Source organism: Aquarana catesbeiana, linkage group LG02 (assembly GCF_042186555.1).
Source record: "Aquarana catesbeiana isolate 2022-GZ linkage group LG02, ASM4218655v1, whole genome shotgun sequence".
Lineage (NCBI taxonomy): Eukaryota > Metazoa > Chordata > Amphibia > Anura > Ranidae > Aquarana > Aquarana catesbeiana.
Window position 1 is genome coordinate 456,008,547 of NC_133325.1, and position 18,318 is coordinate 456,026,864.

The following is an 18,318-nucleotide window of genomic DNA, read 5'->3' on the forward strand; positions in this document are numbered from 1 at the left end:
AGTCCTACGTCTTTCATTCCCCAGCTTAGCGTAGGGTGAATGGACAATTTTTGTCTAAAAGATTTGTCATAATAGAACCACCCCAGCCCATCAAAATTCTTGTAGGCCTCCAGAATGTGGTCCACATGTTGAAAACACTCCAGCATATATGCAGAAAGCCTGAAGCCAATTATTAAAGGACCGTGGTATAGGTCAACGCCTGTCTTCCTCATCTCCCCTTCTGTCAGTCTTAACCATAAAATCTTTATGCAAAGGTAAAAGTGACAGAATATCTATAAATTCCCCTTTCCATATTTTTTCTTTAACCGCTAAATTCAAATGGAAATCTAGGGAAACTTCACATGGCATAGCATCTTCCATACAAATTTCAGGTACAGGCGCCCTGACAGGCGCAGCTGGGGTTAATGACTCAGGAATGAAGGAAGCATTTTGAATCCCTTGGGAATAATGCAAAACAACAGGTGGGACAGTAATAGAAGAAGCAAGAGGTAGAGCAGATATATTAGGTGCAACAGCAGGGACAGACATACCAGAAAGAGATTGCACTAAAGATGACAGTGACCCCACCAAACCAGATAACACGTTTATTTGTGACAACTCACCCACTGCTGGAGGCTGAACTGCCGCTTGCTGACTCTCCTCCAGCAGCCCCATGGGGTCTGGGACTTGTAGTTCATGCCCAACCTGCACACCTGGAGACACCTCTACCTGGGGAGTGTCATGCTGGAATGTAGCTGCTTCATGCTGTCCAGGGGAGCACCGGGCGGGCATCCGCCCCCTTGCTGCTGCACTGGCTGGCTGGCTCTTGTGGTCCCTCCGTCCTCCTCTAGCTGCCAGCGACGGGGAAAGAGTCCGCCTCTTCTTTACAGCTCGGCGGCTATGGCTTACAACGCCGCTGACATGGTCTTTGGCTCTACTCGGCTCCCGAACCTCTTCGGCTACTTCCGTAGCCTGTCGGCTCTGCTCCGGTGGCGTGTTTCTTCTGGCTCGCTCATGCTGAGCAAGCGCTACTCCTCTCAGCCCCGAACTCCGCAGCTGCGTCCTCCCTGCTTCCACAGGGAAAACACCTGCTCCACTGCTGCCCGGCTGTTCCTCTCTTCCGTCCATAAACTCCAGGCAGCGGCGAAGCCAAACCTCTCCGCCTTCACTGCCTGCTTTTTCTAGGAGCTGCCTCACAAGGGACTCCATTCTGGTAAAGGGCTCCTGTCTTCTTGCTGGTTAACCAGAAGAGGGGGAAATCCCCTGAATAACCACCTTATATAGCCTCCCTGTAATTCCAGAACTTTCTCAGGGTTCCTATTGATCCTGCCAGCAACCTGCTTTTCCTGATCTTAAAGGGGCAGTAACCTTCCCCTATGTCCTACATCTTATTTAACATCACTAACTAACTACCCAGGGGTGGGATGGCCACACTCTCAAACAAGTGGGCCCATATTGTGCCCCCTTCACATTCTTCACTCCAATTTCAAGTGCAGGCACTGGCATCTTCACTAAAGGAAACCGGCAGTGAAGCCTTCAAGCTTCACAGCCGGTCTCCTACTAAGCAAGTGTGAGTGGTGCTGCACTTTCGGAATGGTCCTGCTGTCTTCTGGGACCTGTGTGTGTCCCAGAAGGCAGGGGGAGGGAGGAAGGAGGAGGGGCAGGACATACTCAAAGATTGCCGCAGAGATCTTACCCGGGAATGGGAGCGGGTATCTGTCAAAAACAGGTAACCGCTCCCCCTCCCCCCCAAAAAGGGGCAAATGTGGCAGTGGAGGGGGGAGGTACGAACAAGCGGAGCTTCCCCTTTTGGGTGGAGCTCTGCTTTAACCACGCTTACTGTTTGCTGCAGCACTATGCCTGCCGCAGGTCCTTAACTCCCTAATATGTCCAAAAGTTGGGAGCTACTTTCTATCCAAGAGGAGGAAATCTCCCCATTAGGTGCACAGACAGCAAAAAAAAAAAAATCTGACAGAGGTTTTATCATTTCCACGCTCTATCCAAAACTAAAAAAAAAGGTTTTAGATGGAAATATACTTTAATAGATACAAAGGCACGTGCATCATTTTAACTAAAGTGTGCAGGAGGAAACCACATGTGGTAAAGCTTAGCAATCTACATGAAATACTGCCTTCTCATTTTGTAATCTAATCAACTTCTCCTTTTCTAGACTTTATGTAGTGCCATCCCCAAAAAAACAGACTCAGAATCTCCAGTCGTATGAGAACAGTAGGTTTTTCTCTACTTTATTGTACTTGTAAATGTGCTTCTAAATTTTTGAGTGTTCATGTGAAAGCAATATGGAGCTCACAATTTGTATGCTTTAATACTAGAAATACCATGGCAGTGCCAGTGATCTCCCAGCAGCCTGGATATGGCAGTTATGCAGCCATGTCTCCAACTGGTGAATGGAGCAGCGAGCTCTGTGACTGTTGTTCGGACTGCGGCACCTGTAAGTATGAATACAACTTTTCTTTATTGTTTTACCACAATCAAATGTGTAGAAAATAACTGAAACATTAGGATGTTTGTGTGAGCTAAAATATCTCAAACTTATTTTTTATGTTACTATTTGGTTACTATAATTATAACAGAATTAAAAAAAAATGATCATGATATAATGTGTAAGCATATTGAATTTCACAATTAGTAGCCTTGTGCAAATGTCATTTAAGTTATGTAACCAATCAGAGATTCTCTCTCTGCACTTTACTGTAATCATCTTATTTTAAAATTTCTGATTTGTGACGATAAATTACATATTATTCCTTGGACAATGATTTAACATGAAATGTAATGTACCTGTAAATGTTAGGCGATCGATCGTATCATGATGTTTTCTGGGTAACTGGGCAATTGTAAGGATGTCTTTGGGTACTTGTGGACCTTATCAGACAGTTATGGGGTAATACCTTCAAGAATAGTCAAACACTCCAGTGCCTTACATCCGAAGGCGTCACACCTTGTAATGCTTCACACAGTGCAGCCCTCTTCAGACAGGGAAATCTGTGAGGTAACTGTAAAAACACATAGGAGGGCATAAGCACCTAGTGTATTACCACCACTACCTTTTATTAAATCAAAAAGCCAAAAACATACTCACAAACATATCATGGAAAAGGCATATCAAATAACAACTCCAGCCGTGGGGCGATGTCAACTGACCATAATGTCAAAGTTGGTAGGCTATCTCTTTTCGGGGGGGACGTGCCCCCTTCTTCAGAGCTTAATCATATCATGAGATTTTCTGTGTGACTGGGCAATTGTCAGGATGTCTTTGGGTACTTTTGGACCTCATGAGACATCTTTAGCCAACAGTTGTTGGGTAAACATCCTCTGAGCTACATGTTATTATTAGAATATGCCAGGCAGCACAGGTAGGTCCTGCATTGCCTTGTACACTATACTGCACTCAGACATGATGGAGAAGCACAACACTGATGAGATTGCCCCTCTTCTTACCTTTCTGTAATTCTAATAAATGATGCACTGTGCAAAGCAGAAGGATCCTTATTGGTTTAGAGTGCTGGGCTCCAATTCCCTTGCTGCTTTAAAAATACATTAAAAGCAAATCTATGGTCACAGCATACGCTTTCATTTTAGAATGTCAGTATTGTAAAAGCAAGGCAAAAAGTTATTTTTGACAATCCAATATAAGCTTACGTTAAAAAATCTCTTTTCATGTTGTGAGTTTGCCTGTCTGCTGGCCACCTCTTTTCATAACTTCCTGGATTCTCTGCATGCTTTGCAGGTTCTTCTCTGCCATTTACCTTCAGTTTCTAAGGACTACATATCCCATGGTATCTTGCTGTCTGCAAGCTGTGATTCCTGTACTGACTCTGCCTGTGCAGCCTGTAGTTCAGAAGGCAGACTCTGTGAAATACGTGACACAGCAGAGCTTATGCACACAACGTAGTGATTATGTGTCACAGAATTCAGGGAAGTAAATGTGTGGGGAGCTTCACAAAGTAAATTTATGAACTTTACTATTGTTCATATTACCAGGAGTAGGCTAGAAAATGACTAAAATACAACGCAGAATTAATATATGATTTTAAACCTTGACCATAGATACACCTTAAGGATATTTTAATAAATACAAAACTGGATTAAAAGTTTTTTTAAATATCAGCTTTAAAGTGACTCTGTTGCTAAAATGCAACCTTCCAATAAAGGGAAAGAAAACAATGAATACTCACCGCTTCTGCCCTCTGCTCCACTATCTTTGTATTAGTGGAGAAGTACCAGTGCTTGAGGATCCCCAAAAATTCAGACACTTCCATAAGGCTGGGTTCACACCAATGCGAATTGGAAGTGGGTTCTCCGCATCCAATTCGCAATAGTAGGAGATTTTGACTGGCTCTCTATGGAGCCGGTTCACATATCTCGGGTGCGGCTCCGGTGTGAATTTGCACAGGGGCCCTGTGCGTCTTTTGGTCCTTTTCAGGTCTGAATTCAGCCAAAAATTCAGGCTGAAATCGAACCTGAAACGGTGAACGGGGACGCACCAGACTCCTGCTGGGAGCCGCATGCGGTAATGGCGTGAACCCAGCCTTAATGTTGATTTTGTGGTCGCCTATTGCGCACTGGGGTTCAGTTTGCAATCCTCTGTGTCATTACTGTGTCCTTTGGTAATATGGGAACCAACAGTCAAACACCAATCAATGCTTTTAGTTTGAAAAAACTGGGGAAGTGCTTTTCACTGCAGTCTGTACTTGTATGAGGCTGGGTTCACAATATGTGCGGCCACGGGGCACAGCAGGGGGTCCGATGTGTTCCCGTTCACCGTTTCAGGTCTGAATTAGGTCCAAATTTTTAGCTGAATTCGGACCTGAAAAAGAGCCAGAGACACATAGGGCCCCGGCTGATGTGTGATCTGGGTCCATTGAGAGGCAGTCACAGTCTCCTGTCATGCGAATTGGATGCGAGGAAACCCGCATCCATTTCACATCAGTGAGAACCCAGCCTAAAGGAGGTTTTGCTTTAGTCAGGACCATCTGGAATGGGAGAGAAATCCCATCTTTGACAGTTGTAGCTGGTACAGGTGTACCATTGGTGGTTTTCTCTTTACCTCTTTCCAAGCGATAACTGCGGATAATGGGACCTCCCCTCTTTATCTTCTGTCATCAGGATAGGAAGTGAAAGACAACAATAAGAGTGCATTCACACCTGCGAATGCCTCCTACCTCCAATTACATGAGAGAACCCCAGTGGAAGTTCCCATGATTAGCTGTGAGTAGGCAGGCCCATTGAAAGCAATAGGAGGCTGCCGCCTCTCACAGCTAATCAAGCCTTTTCTCCAATCAGCTCTCACACATTGTTACTGCAGCCCTTTCTGCCCTCTCGTCTGTGCTACTGACAGATGAAGAAAGATTTTAACACTTTTCTGCCCTTTCAAGGGATGTAGAGAATGTAGAGGATGTACAGAAGAGAAGACTGCAGATAAACAAGTAAAACGTATGTAGGGAGATTTGTTTCATCTGTGTACTATATGAGGCTGTTTACTTCACCATGTATATGTGAGGGTTTCCAACCACTTTAATTTAAAAAGACTTCAGTGTTTGAAAAAGTTTCTGATAATCTACCTGCAAAGAAGACCCGTAAAGCCTAACTCCAAGTTTGCTATCACTTTGCATACTTTGTTTGGGCAAAGCTGGCTCCAAAGAACAATTTCCTTCCCTAATACAGGCATATGTTGTCAGCTTCATACAGTATACAGTGCTGTGTTCTGCAGGGGTATGGGGACTTCCAATCCCCCTCCCAGAACAAGAATCGAGCTGGGCAAGGAAGCCTTTTATTTTATGAATGAATACAAGGCTTTCCCTTTTTGGCATCCACCTTCCTCTACACTTCAGCCAATCAGAAAAAAAACGTGTATTAATTGATAAAAAACAAGGCATCTTGTGAATGGCTGAGTAGCGCTCAGCCTAACTCAGTTTTGTTCCGGGATAGGGAGGGGCAGTTTCTGTAGCACTGCCGCAACATAGTGCTTAGCTCTGACAGCAGTCGCATTTCTTAGTAAAGAAACTAGTTTGTTCGGGCAAGCTGTTTAAAGTGATGGCAAAACTGGAGCTAGGCTTTAAAGTGGTTGTAAAATCAGAAGGTTTTTTATTTTAATGCATTAGGCAGCAGCTGCCCCAGCACTCCCTAATACTTACCAGAGCCCCATCTCTCTCCAGCAATGTCCACAAGTGCCTCAGACATCCAAGGCTCTCCTCCTGATTGGCTGAGATACAGCAGTGGCACCATTGGCTCCCGCTGCAGTCAATCAAAGTCAGTTAGCCAATCAGGAGAGACAGGGGGCGGGGCGAACCAGGGCTTCGTGTCTGAATGGACACAGGGAGCTGTGACTCGGCTCAGGTGCCCCCATATTAAGCTGCTTGTGTTCAGGGACGAAAGTCTGGAACTCAGAGGACCTACATTGCAGACCTTCGTCCCTGAACGTACAGGGTCCACTACCTCTCAGACAGGCTGCAAGCTGGGGGTTGAATGCTTCATGTGTCTATCCCAGGCACACTAAAACACCAGTGGGGAGGCACTGCACCTAGACAGCCCGGTGTGCAAAGGGCCACCCATGGTGGAAGGAGAGAAAATGGAGTCATCTATGGGCTGTCTTAGTCAGCCAGCACAAACAATGTATTTTGCTCATACAGGACCCAGTGACAACTTTCTACATACAATACAGCACACTAACATAATTACCATATTTTTCTATGTTTCAGGTCTCTTTGGATTCTGTTTCCCAACATGCTTAGCGTGTTATGTGGCTGATAAATATGGTGAAAGCTGCTGCTTGCCCATTGTCCCAGGAGGGATGACTGCAATGCGAACACACATGCGCTTGACTTATGGCATTCGAGTAAGTATTTCGGCAAATTAGAATCATACAGACAACACAAAGCACAGTGATGAAATGTACAGTGCAACTGCAACATTCACCAATTAGTAGTATTCACCATAAGTCTGTTAAATCTAGTTACGTCATGTGTAAGTTTGCTCAGTTTACTCCCTGGGGTCCTTCTTCAGGTATCCACATCACTGCATGATCGATATGGACACTTCTTATTGGAGGAGGCAAGACAGGAGAACTCGTAGGGGTGGTGAAGGGACCAGTGTCCCAGAAGATAAGAGGCAGGGAAAAACATCTGGTCCCCAGGGCAGGAAATTAGCAAGACTCATAGAAACTTTGATCCATAACACTCAAGGATGGCTTAGGAATAGGTGTTTGTAATCAGGACTGAGGAGTAAGGTGACTGAACAATACACTATTTAAACTTCATTTTTGACTTGAGTTGACCTCCAGGCTTCCTGGAGTTAAAGTGATACTAAACACACACTGTTTAATTTACATGATCCCTTCTCTTTCTGTATGTGGAAGATGGCACTGTAATCATTTTTTTTAACAAGCATGAGCATGTGCACTAGCTGCCAACAATGCTCAGCAAAATCCCCAACTGCAGTGGAGACATGGACAGGAGGGGGAGATAAAGAACAGCAGGATCAACCATTTTTTTTTTGCAAAATACAGAAAACAAATCCCATAGTGACTGAGTGAGTATGCACAAGCATTACAGCATTTATTGATAGTTTTTAATGATGTGGGTTTAATGACACTGTAATCTTTAAATACGCACAAATTGTATACAATTTCCTAAGCTAGGGGAATATATTTATGTGCTTTAGCTTGCTAAATACTACTGTTGCCTCTTTTAGGGTACTATATGCAATGATGGCCTTATGATGTTTTTCTGTGGATGGTGTGAGGTGTGTAGAATGGCTCGGGAAATTAAACGTTATCGCCGTTAAGCTACGTGGTAAGTCTTTAAAAACTAACCTCAATTCCAGCATCTGTAAATATAGAAAAATAATATTATTTACTGGTGTGACATAGCAAGGTTTTAACCTACTTGGATGAGATTTTACCTACAATACAAAAATATACTGGCAGGTTAATTGGCTTTTACCCTTGTGTTCCTATAATGTATAAGTATGTATATGGCTAAGGCAGGTCTAGGAACATGTATACTATAAGAAAACATAGACAATGTTTAACTGTGGGTTCTAGACACACTAATAAGCCTCAGATTTAACAAGCGTTTGCAAAGCATCAAGCAGATTTCTTGAAGCCTTATATAACTACGGTCGGATTTTCCGATAGAAAAAGTGCAATCGGATTGTGTTGTCGGAAATTCCGATTGTGTGTGGGATCCATCGGACTTTTTCAATCGGAATTTCCGACACACAAAGTTTGAGAGCAGGATATAAAATTTTCTGACAACAAAATCCGATCGTTTAAAAATTCCGATCGTGTGTACACAAGTCCATTGCACAAAGTGCCACGCGTGCTCAGGATAAATTAAGAGACGAAAGTTATTGGCTACTGCCCCATTTATAGTCCCGACGTACATCTTTTACGTCACTGCGTTCAGAATGATCAGATTTTCCGACAACTTTGTGCGACCGTGTGTATGCAAGACAAGTTTGGCCCAAAATCCGTCAGAAAAAATCTGATGGATTTTTTTGTCGGAATGTCCGATCAATATCTGATCGTGTGTACAGGTCATAACTGTCTCTCACACTCAGACTCTGCCCCAGTCTTTTACACCCCCTGTTGCTGATCTGCTTAAAATGTCAGTTGTGTGACCTCCTTGGCACTGCACAGTCCCATGTCACAATCCTTTCTATGTAATATAATACATGTATTTACCCTAGGTTCACACCTATGCATTTTTTAGTGTGTTTTGCAGTTCTCAGAAATGTACTACAGTACATTTAACATGCTTTCCCATGATGAAAGTTCATATCTACACTGTAAAAAATATTGTGTTGGGTCTACCAGTCCTGCTAGCGCACCGCTCCAGTGTGAAAGCCCTAGGGCTTTCACACTGGAGACACAGCAGCGGCCGTTTCGGGTCGGTTTGCAGGCGCTATTTTTAGCGCAATAGTGCCTGCAAACCGCCCCAGTGTGAAAGGGGCCTAAAAAGATCTTCTGAAAAACTTTAAAGGTATATTTTAGGTTTCAGGGTAGCTCAGGCTAAAAGCATAAATGAGTCCCATAATCATTCTTTCTGATACAAAATTAGAGTGCTATATGGAAAAAATACACTATAACAATATGCTTGTTTTTCCTGCCAATGCAGCATAAACATGGTATATTTGTTTTTAAAATGTAATAACATAGTGCAAAATGGGCGGGGCTAGGTTACATAATCTAACGTTGAATGTCCAATATCTTAAAAACCAGACAAACAGAAAGTTTGTTTTTGTGGTACAAATCAGCACAAACGCAGCATGAACAAATTGTATAATTGTTTTTAAAATGTGATAACATGTGGTTCAAAGTGGGAGAAGTTTCATCAACTATAATGCCCAATATCTCTGAAACCAAACCAGAACATACGTTTGTTTTTGCAGCAAAAATCGGCACAGATGCAGTGCAAACGAATGCTATCTTTGTTTTTAAATTTGAATAACATTGGGTGCAAAGTGGGCGGGACTTGATGTTACATAATCTGAATTTGAATTCCAATATCTCAAAAACCGAACCGGCTGAAACATTAATTTTTCTGGCACAAAATTGTTTTTAAGCTTAACAGCTGGCGGTCCCGCACCCTGCATCTTGGTTGCATTCTGCAGAATGCAGTAAGCGCAAACTTTGCGTGCGCACAAGTGAGTTGTCTCAATAGGTGTATACAGCGGACATACAGTATCTCACAAAAGTAAGTACACCCCTCGCTTTTTTGTAAATATTTTATTATATCTTTTCATGTGACAACACTGAAGAAATGATACTTTGCTACAATGTAAAGTAGTGAGTGTACAGCTTGTATAACAGTGTAAATTTGCTGTCCTCTCAAAATAACCCAACACACAGCCATAAATGTCTAAACCGCTGGCAACAAAAGTGAGTACACCCCTAAGTCAAAATATCCAAATTGGGCCCAGTTAGCCATTTTCCCTCCCCAGTGTCATGTGACTCGTTAGTGTTACAAGGTCTCAGGTGTGAATGGGGAGCAGGTGTGTTAAATTTGGTGTTATCGCTCTCACTCTCTCATACTGGTCACTGGATGTTCAACATGGCACCTCATGGCAAAGAACTCTCTGAGGATCTGAAAAAAAGAATTGTTGCTCTACATAAAGATGGCCTAGGCCAGTGAAGGCGAACCTTGGCACCCTAGATGTTTTGGAACTACATTTCCCATGATGCTCAACTACTGTACACTGCAGAGTGCATGAGCATCATGGGAAATGTAGTTCCAAAACATCTGGGGTGCCAAGGTTCGCCATCACTGGCCTAGGCTATAAGAAGATTGCCAAGACCCTGAAACTGAGCTGAAGCACGGTGGTCAAGACCATACAGCAGGTTAGCAGGACAGGTTCCACTCAGAACAGGCCTCGCCATGGTCGACCAAAGATGTTGAGTGCACGTGCTTAGCGTCATATCCAGAGGTTGTCTTTGGGAAATAGACGTATGAGTGCTGCCAGCATTGCTGCAAAGGTTGAAAGGGTGGGGTGGGGTCAGCCTGTCAGTGCTCAGACCATACACCGCATACTGCATCAAATTGGTCTGCATGGGTGTCATCCCAGAAGGAAGCCTCTTCTAAAGTTGATGCACAAAAAAGCCTGCAAACAATTTTCTGAAGACAAGCAGACTAAGGACATGGATTACTGGAACCATGTCCTGTGGTCTGATGAGACCAAGATAAACTTATTTGGTTCAGATGGTGTCAAGTGTGTGTTGGAGTAACCAGGTGAGGAGTAAAAAGACAAGTGTGTCTTGCCTACAGTCAAGCATGGTGGTGGGAGTGTCATGGTCTGGGACTGCATAAGTGCTGCCACCACTGGGGATCTACAGTTCATTGAGGGAGCCATGAATGCCAACATGTATTGTGACATACTGAAGCAGAGCATGATCCACACCTTTTGGACTGGGCCACAAGGCAGTATTCCAACATGATAACCCCAAACACACCTCCAAGACGATCACTGCCTTGCTAAAGAAGCTGAAGGTAAAGGTGAAGGACTGGTCAAGCATGTCTCCAGACATAAACCCTATTGAGCATCTGTGCGGCATCCTCAAACGGAAGGTGGAGGAGTGCAAGGTCTCTAACATCAACCAGCTCTGTGATGTCATCATGGAGGAGTGGAAGAGGACTCCAGTGGCAACCTGTGAAGCTCTGCTGAACTCCATGCCCAAAAGGGTTAAGGCAGTGCTGAAAAATAATGTCGGCCACATAAAATAGAGACTTTGGGCCCAATTTGGACATTTTCACTTAGGGGTGTACTCACTTTTGTTGCCAACGGTTTAGACATTAATGGCTGCGTGTTGAATTATTGTGAGGGGACAGCACATTTACACTGTTATACAAGCTGTACACTCACTACTTTACATTGTAGCAAAGTGTCATTTCTTCAGTGTTGTCAAATGAAAAGATATAACAAAATATTTACAAAAATGTGAGGGGTGTACTCACTTTTTGATATACTGTATGTCCATTTACTATAAATATATTAATCGCCAAATAAAATAAACATTTTGGATGGTATGTTAAGAAACATTTAAAGCATGTGAACGATAATTTGTTCAATGTTCACTCTTACCTTTCAATGCCATTGCATGGCTTTGTCACTGGTGGCGCTCTTTTGTCTTGATGAGCCTCAAATGTATGGGAACTGGCTTGTGCAGGTTTTCAAAGTTCCAAAAGACATAAAACTATTTAAAATATACAGCATCAAAATTTGTGCGGTTGCATGTTTGGCAAACATGCGTCCCGCAATCTAATGCCCCGTACACACGGTCGGATTTTCCGATGGAAAATGTCCGATCGGAGCGTGTTGTCGGAAATTCCGACCGTGTGTGGGCTCCATCGGATTTTCCGACACACAAAGTTGGCGAGCAGGAGATAAAATTTTCCGACAACAAAATCCGTTGTCGGAAATTCCGATCGTGTGTACGCAAATCCGACGGACAAAGTGCCACGCATGCTCAGAATAAGTAAAGAGATGAAAGCTATTGGCCACTGCCCCGTTTATAGTCCCGACGTACGTGTTTTACGTCACCGTGTTCAGAACGATCGGATTTTCCGACAACTTTGTGTGACCGTGTGTATGCAAGACAAGTTTGAGCCAACATCCATCAGAAAAAATCCTAGGATTTTGTTGTCTGAATGTCCGAACAAAGTCCGACCGTGTGTACGGGGCATATGTCAAATAAAAAGATAATTTTTTTAAGTAAATGGAACTCAATTAGAATATGGAAATGCACATACCTTAAAAGTTTTGTCTAGATTACTCAATATTATACATTATTTTCGTAAATGTAAAAGGTGTGTTTTAAGAACTAATGAAAATTAAGTAAGGTACTTAAAATATCAAAGTAAATTAATTAACATTTATTTTTATGTTGAAAATATACAAAATGTTATGTTAAAATTACAAGCCAACAGAATCATTTTTTTCAGTGTATGCCTTTTTCAACCGGTGCATTTTTAGAAAGGGTCAGAGACTTTTTTTCCCACAGCCGATTGCGCTTTGGATGTAATAGACTTCATTGGAGCCGCACTAAAAACACAAATGTTGCAATTTTGATGAGTTTTTACATGCGTTTTGCAATTTTTTTCTCCATAACAAACTGTATAGCTGATTGTCAAGGAGCGGGCTGGGAAGCCGGCAATAAAAATATTGTTAAAAAAACGGCGTGGGGTCCCCCCCAATCCATCCATGGGGGAGGTGCTTTAGCCCCCCCCCAAAGCACCTTGTCTCCATGTTGATGGGGACAAGGGTCTCTTCCCCACAACTCTGGCCAGTGGTTGTGGGGATCTGTGTGTGATCCTGGCCCCCTTATGTGAATGAGTATTGCTAAAAGCTGATGTCTCATCGGTTGTTAAGGATGCGGCGACCGACTTCCTGGCCCGCTTCTTAACAACCAGCTATTTACAGTTTTTTAAAGAGAAGAAAAAGAAAAAAGCAAACTGCATGAAAACTGCATGCAAAAACGCATAAAAAGATGGGTTTAGAAATTCAAAATGTGCCGGAAAAATGCATCAACCGCAGCCACAGAGATGTGAACCTAGGATTAAAATGCCGCAGTCTGCGTTTTGGCCTGCCAGGCTCCACATGTTCAAATCATTTCAATCAGACCATCCCCACCATAGCCTGGCAGAACGCTAAAAAAAGTCCTGCAAACAGCATCTTTGGGGCGCTTTAGGAGCGGTGTATATACAACTTGTAGCACCTTATTCCCTGTGGGAACTACAAAAAAAGAATTTGCCCAAAAGGCAGACTTGCGCTGCGACCACTCACTGACAAGCTTTGCAACTCTATCTCCTATAGATGGGGCTTCCTGGCCAGTCTCATTGCCATCAGAGATGGCCACACCGCTACACTTTGTTTCCCTGAAGAGCTGGAAAAGTTCTGCCTAGATCTCATCATTTCCCCTCCTGAAACTTCCCCTCACAGAGATATAATGTAGTGGTATTTACGTATCTAGTTCAAGGAGAATGTTTTTTGCTTGTTACTCAGGTTACCTCCGGGGGGAAACCCCAAATGTTCCAGTTCTTCAATGAAGACCTTCCTAGCTCTTTCGAGCCAGCCTACTCCCCCCCCACCCCCCAAACAGGGGGCTCTCCGTTCTATTCAGAAATGCAGGTTCAGAAATCAGAGGAGCTTGAAGCGTGTGGTGCCAAGGAGGCCACACAGCAAAGATCGCCTCAAAAACACTAAGGCCCCTTTAACACTTATGCGACTTGTCCTGCGATTTGGGACTGCAAAGTCGCATGACAAGTCATACCCCATGATTACCAATGAGTACCGTTCAAATCTGTGTGACTTCAAAGTAGTCCCTGCACTCCTTTGGTCCAACTTTAATTGTGACTTGCGGTCCATAGACCTCAAGATTACATAGGCATTGCTTCAAGTCACGTCAAAATCGTGACAAAGTTGCGCAACTTTCAGGTCACACAAGTGTGAAAGGGGCCTAAGGCTTTGTTTACACTTGTGGTTGAGGGGGCGGTAAAAACATGGGGCTGAGCTATGTTTTACTTCCCCCAACCACTTCCCCTTAAGCTGCAAAGGCAGTGGATAAAGGTGCACATATGCTTTAAAATGTATCCTGTCCCCACTTTAACATTCTTTATTGGTCACAAATCTAAATCCAGTTTGTGTGCCCGAACAAAAAAAATATTTTTGGAGCGATCGTCCAAAATGTGATCAATAGTAAACAGCTTTCAAGAGCTGGTCATGTTCATGTGAAATGATCCAAAGGGACATGCACACAGTTTTTTCTCTTAAGATAACAGAATGAACAATTTTAATTTAATCAGTACAGTATTTGTCCATAAAAAAAATCAAGTGACCAAGACCGCACATGCTCGGAAATGAAAGAATACGTTACAATACAATATATTACATAATCACATGAAGTTGTATTCTGTCTTATGAAATATTTCGTAACCTAATCGTTTTCGAAATTAGACTAGCATGCAAGAAAAAAAAAACATACGTTCATTAGTCTGATAATCTCATTGTGTGTACCAGGCTATATGGTGAGTGCTGGCTGTAGCATTAAACAAGATTTTACCAAACTTTGGCATTGTTTGATACTCTACAGACAAGTAATTACAAGAGACATGTTGGCATCCTCGCTTTGGATGTCAGAGGATCTTTTCTCGGCACTGGGATACACTGTATGACATCTTTCTGGTCCAGGACCCTTAAAGGTGAACTACAGTCGCCTCCACTCCCAGCGATGCAGTCCCTCACCAACCACTGGCATGTTCAGAGGTCTTCTTCTGGGTACTTCAGCCATTTTGATTGGCCAGGCTGGGAAGGCATTATTTAATCTCAGCAGATGTCAAAATTGTACACTAAGCTGCGCGTGTGCAGCTCAGTGTACAGTGAAAACAAGCAGGTTTTTTTTGAGAAATCACTTTGAAAAATGCTCCCCTAGCATTTCTAGTTGCAGACATCTTAAATAAGGGCAGATTATTCATGTAGCATTTACTTCCTTGGAATCCATCTGCCTGTAGCTCAGACATGCAAGCAGGAGGGTATGCTTATCTGAGAAAGCCTCTTTACCCCTCCTCCAGATGAAAAAAAAACGAAGACTCCTGGGATGTATGACATCATTTTGGCCTAGGCCAGAAACCAAGAAGCAACTGCAGAAAGGAAAAAACAAACAAACAAATAAGTATAAAATACCTTTCTATCTTTTTATTGTAGTGTTTATCCCCAGAGGGGCTGCTAATTATGACCCAGGTCTCCCTAGTACAGAGGCTGCCATCTATAAGCACAGTTCTATGAAAACCAACAATAGAAGCTCAGTCTAGGGGATGCTGAAGAACTTGAAACACGAGAGGGCTTTTGGGTCACAGGATACTCCAAAACATTAATAGCAATTAAGGGGAGGATGCACTACTTATTAGAAAATCCTTAAGGGAGCAGCACACACTACAATCCCAAATTAGGTCTTACAATGTCCCAGGAGCTGTCTGCCACCCATCATCATCAGTGAGAGAGATAAAAAATCCTTCTCCAGACCAGGGCTACAGAACTGTGCCCTCCAGAAAAAGTCCATTAGCAAACTCCTCCAGGTCCTCAGCCCAGCTCCTGCAGAGGCCCAGGCCACAATCTCTTGTCTCAGTAGCTCTTTCCTAGGAGCAGCAGCCCCGGGAGAACTGGAACCATATGCTGGTCATTTGACTCTCCCTGTCCTATATATTCATCTTTCAGAAGCAGGTTGAAGAAATCAAACACCCAGCCTGGAAACCCCGACCAGACAAAAACAATCAATTGCTGCTCCACTGACTGCAGTGAAGCCAAGAACTAAATGTAGCCAGCAGTCTGACTAGAGGAGGGTGCTATATTACTAATGCTAGCAGCATAAGGATTCAACATAGTTAATGTTGATTGTGAGATTTTAGTTCTGCTTTTATGGTTGACAAAGAGTGATATTGCTGTTTATCTCATTGTACAGCTGCAATAAATCTTTTTATGGAGCAACTAACTTACCTTTCTTCGTTACATGTACAGTCCTCATACTTACTAAAACAAGAAGGGGAGCACCCGGTTCTAGTGTCCGGGTAAGGAGTTACTGTGGCAACAATATTTAATATATATTATCAAAAAATTTTTAATTGGTAACTGTATTGCCAAAAAATATAAATCTCTTTAATAAATCATTAAAATACAATACATCATCATTGTGCAACAACCATGGATTAAAAGTAGAGTAAATTGAGTTTATTTAGGTCCAATGGGACCCAATTGCTTGAGCATAATTTGATAATAAACCAGACAGAACAACAAAACAATACAGGAGACAAAAACAAATAACACACAACGAAGATCAACGTCCGGACGCTTAAGGATCTTGCTAATTGTCGACCGGTATTGAGGTAATTGGTAAGTTGAGTATATTTGGTTAATGGGATATTAATATCCCGTATAATCCGAAAAAACTGGCTGACAGCAAGAAAGATCCTTTAGGGATGGATGGGGATGGATGGAGGGGGGAGGAATAAAATGGGCTACCTACTGCTGGTTAATAAACCCTAATTCTATGGCTAAAGAGAAATTGTTAGCCTGATTGTTTAAATGGGAGCAGTAGAAGTCCACAAAATGGTAACCAGACCAGTAGAGTGATATTAGATGAATACAGTTGTTAAGTGGCAGAGTTCAGTTTATAGTGACGATCCACATAGATGATTTTGGCAAGAGTCACTTACAATAAAGTGGTAAATATGAAGTGAACACGTTAATTAATGAAGGTAAGGAACGTTACCGTTTGTTGCTCTGCTTCATTGGAGGTTAATCCTATGGGCTTTGGTCAGAGTTGATAGTGCGTAATAATATCCTCTTCATAACGGGAGGACCGGTGTTGGTGGTGAGTACGGCTCCAAGTCCAGTGTCAATGGCTGGAGGGATAGCGGGAGATACAAAAAGTGCACCGCATGCTCAACCTCCTCCTTAATCCGGTGCCATGACGTCCGCCCACTGACATAAGTCGCCCGGCTTCAAGTGTTTCCCATATGGGGCGTAGATCCACAACAAGTAGGAGGGAGTACTCAGTCCTTTCGAATGCCGGATCGGGCAGATGGATTAGGCTGGCTCAGATCACCTAACACCGGCGACTACCTCCTCGTAGTTCCTCTCATCCAAAGCACGGCGCCCGTGAGGGATCAGCGTTGATGACGTCATCAACTGTATTCATCTAATATCACTCTACTGGTCTGGTTACCATTTTGTGGACTTCTACTGCTCCCATTTAAACAATCAGGCTAACAATTTCTCTTTAGCCATAGAATTAGGGTTTATTAACCAGCAGTAGGTAGCCCATTTTATTCCTCCCCCCTCCATCCATCCCCATCCATCCCTAAAGGATCTTTCTTGCTGTCAGCCAGTTTTTTCAGATTATACGGGATATTAATATCCCATTAACCAAATATACTCAACTTACCAATTACCTCAATACCGGTCGACAATTAGCAAGATCCTTAAGCGTCCGGACGTTGATCCTCGTTGTGTGTTATTTGTTTTTGTCTCCTGTATTGTTTTGTTGTTCTGTCTGGTTTATTATCAAATTATGCTCAAGCAATTGGGTCCCATTGGACCTAAATAAACTCAATTTACTCTACTTTTAATCCATGGTTGTTGCACAATGATGATGTATTGTATTTTAATGATTTAATAAACATATTTATATTTTTTGGCAATACAGTTACCAATTAAACATTTTTTGATAATATATATTAAATATTGTTGCCACAGTAACCCCTTACCCGGACACTAGAACCGGGTGCTCCCCTTCTTGTTTATGTTGATTATGGTTACAGCAACAGTCCAATATTACCAGTTGGTCACTTAATTATCTGACCACTCTTAGGTGTCACTTGTTCCAACTTTCCCTTCCCTTTAGTTTAGTTCCTCATACTTACTATCATTAATGTTTTGTTTTTTTTGCACTTTCAGGCTGCTAGCAGAATGCAACAAGAGAAATCCTCCAGAATATTGGAGTACTCCCTAAGAAGAAACTGTAAAACTGAATCGTTATTTTTTTTTAACAAATAATAAATGCTTTATAATAATAAATATGTTAATGTATCTTGTATTTGTGTATTGAGATCTAAAATCACACTATCTTAATTAGATGTAGTTAATACATTCTTTGTATACCCTCTACTGAAGGTGGTAAGGAGATAGGAACAATATAAACGATCCATCAGACCACATGGAGAGAAATAGTTGGGTGGAGCCAGAGAGGAAGAGACTGAAAAAAGCTGAAATAATTTTCTTCTTCAGAAAAAAACTTTTTGAAATATATACGTCCCAAGGCAGAGACAC

At 42.6% G+C, this 18,318-nt stretch overlaps 1 long non-coding RNA gene across 2 annotated transcripts; it reads left to right on the forward strand.

Moving 5' to 3' along the window:
- The first annotated feature begins 1,901 nt into the window (after window positions 1-1,901).
- On the forward strand, window positions 1,902-18,066 carry LOC141129963 (uncharacterized). Of its 2 annotated transcripts, XR_012241922.1 has the most exons (6): window positions 1,902-1,920; window positions 2,150-2,208; window positions 2,313-2,431; window positions 6,702-6,838; window positions 7,693-7,793; window positions 17,947-18,066. It is a non-coding gene; the product is annotated as an uncharacterized lncRNA (long non-coding RNA). The 2 variants fall into 2 exon arrangements; XR_012241923.1 differs by lacking the exon at window positions 6,702-6,838 and having other exon boundaries at window positions 1,903-1,920.
- Window positions 18,067-18,318: the final 252 nt, after the last annotated feature.